Consider the following 2,443-nt stretch of genomic DNA (forward strand, 5'->3'; position numbering starts at 1 on the left):
CTCTTCAGCTCAAGGCTAGTGCTCTACCACTTGAGCCACAGTGCCACTTCCGGCTTTTTTCTTTTTGCTTATGTGGTGCTGAGGAATTGAACACAGGGCCTCAGGCATGCAAGGCAAGAGCTCTACCACTGAGCCACCTTCCCAGCCACCAAGAAAACTTTTTTTTTTGCTAATAATGGGATTTGAACTCAGGGCCTCGCACTCTCTAGGCAAGTACTCTACCACTTGAGCCATATGGCAGCCCTGAAATATCTTTTATCATGTACATAAATAAGAATGTAAGAATAAACCAGGTGTTGATGGATCACACCTGTAATCCTATTCAAGAGGCTGAAACCTAGAGGATTGAGATCTGAAGCTAGTGCTAGCAGACAGAAAAGTCTGGGAAACTCTATGTCTAATTAACCAACAAAAAGCTAGGCTGCAGGTATGGGCCAAATGGTAGAATGTCAGATGTAAGCAAGCAAGCCAGAGCAAAAGAAAGGCCTCTGAGTTCAAGCCAAGTACGACAATAAAAAGAAAAGCCAAGAATGAATGAAGGAAAGCAGGGATGAGCTGGGTGCTGTGCCACACACTAGTCCCAGCTACAAGAGAAACAGGTGGATTGCAGTCCAGGCCAGAGTGAGCTTGAAAATAAACTAAAGCAAAAAGGACTGGGTGTATGACTCAAAAAAGAGTGCCTGCTAGTAAGCTCAAGGTTCTAAGTTCAAACCACAGTACCAAGGGAAGGGGCAAGGACATAGGGATAATGGACATGCAAAACACCCTAGGTTTGCATCCCAGCACAGACACACATACATACACATAAAAAAAAAGAAAGGCCAGCTGGGCGCTAGTGGCTCACGCCTGTAATCTTAGCTACTCAGGAGGCTGAGATCTGAGGATTGTGGTTCAAAGCCAGCCCGGGCAGGAGAGACCATGAGACTCCTATCTCCAATAAACCACCAGAAAACCAGAAGTGGCGCTGTAGCTCAAGTGGTAGAGTGCTCGTCTTGAGCTGAAGAACTGAGGGACAGCGCCCAAGCCCAGAGTTCAAGCCCCACGACCCACAAAAAAAATAAAAAATAAAATAAATAAAAAGAAAGGCCAGGTGTCAGTGGCTCACGCCTATAACCCTAGCTACTCAGGAGGCTGAGATCTGAGGATCACAGTTCAAAGCCAGCCTAGGCAGGAAAGTCCATGAGACTCATATCTCCAATAAACCACCAGGAAACCAGAAGTGGCGCTATGGCTCAAGCGGTAGAACACTTGCCTTGAGCTGAAGAGCGCAGGGAAAGCACCCAAGCCCAGAGTTCAAGCCCCACTACCAACAAAGAGAGCGAGAAAGAGAGAGGGGAGGGAGAGGGAACATTTCGGCAGCAACAATAAAAATTGCCTAGACAAAGTTTTTAATAAAATGGCAAAATCTGGAGGCTGGGAAGGTGGCTCAGTGGTAGAGCGCTTGCCTTGCATGCCTGAGGCCCTGGGTTCGATTCCTCAACACCACATAAGCAAAAAGAAAAAAGCTGGAAGTGGCGCTGTGGCTCAAGTGGTACAGTGCTAGCCTTGAGCTGAAGCTGAAGAGCTGAGGGACAGCACCCAGGCCCAGAGTTCAGGCCCCATGACCGGACCCAAAAATAAATAAATAAATAAAATATAATAAAAGTAGGGTCTCACTTTTATTCCCCTGGCCAGCCTGGAATGAGATTCTCATACTTGTGCTTCCCTATAGCTGAGATAACAGGGGCATACCACCACCATGATCTGAAATGGAATCTCACTAACTTCTTTTTGTCTGGACTGGTCTCAATTAAAGATTCCCTGATCTGTGCCTTCCATGTAGCTAGGATTACAGACTTAAGCCATCACAAGCAATATATGGCAAAATCTTGAAAGCTATTGAAAATGAATGATGAGTATTCATAACGTTTTCCCTATTTCATTTAAAATCTTTTACCATAAAAAATGCCTTGATAATGTATACAAAAAACAAAATGCGATTAAAAAAAAGTATGCAGAAGGGTTGTCAGAGATTGGTACTGCCACAAAGAAATATTTATCATCTAGTAAACAAAAGTATTCTAAGTCTAGAGTTGTCAAACTCTTGAATCTTACTCAACCAGTACTCAAGTAAGGCAAGGCACAAGTTGTTAAGGCACTGTCCTTAGTGATGTTGAGGATAAAAAAAGATAAGCAGACTTTGTTGGCAAGAAACTTAAAATCTGAAGAATAGAAACCAAAACAGGTGGATAAACACAGGCATAGCTTCACAAAGACCGTGATATTTGAGATGTGCATTGAAAGCCATACAACTCTAAGAGGAAAGAGTAGACTGAGGAAGTTGGGTTGAACTCTAGACAAAGGTAAAAAAGCGGGCTGAGAAGGTGACTCAGTGGTAGAGTGCTTGCCTTGCATGCATGAGGCCCTGGGTTCGATTCCTCAGCACCACATAAGCAGAAAAAAA

The 2,443-nt window shown here is 44.2% G+C and overlaps 1 protein-coding gene across 1 annotated transcript in view; it reads right to left on the reverse strand.

Moving 5' to 3' along the window:
* Ylpm1 (YLP motif containing 1) overlaps positions 1 to 2,443 on the reverse strand; it is a 93,102-nt gene that overhangs the window by 77,846 nt on the left and 12,813 nt on the right. The window lies entirely within an intron of this gene.

The sequence above is a fragment of the Dipodomys ordii genome, unplaced genomic scaffold (genome assembly GCF_000151885.1).
Source record: "Dipodomys ordii isolate 6190 unplaced genomic scaffold, Dord_2.0 Scaffold2, whole genome shotgun sequence".
Classification (NCBI taxonomy): domain Eukaryota; kingdom Metazoa; phylum Chordata; class Mammalia; order Rodentia; family Heteromyidae; genus Dipodomys; species Dipodomys ordii.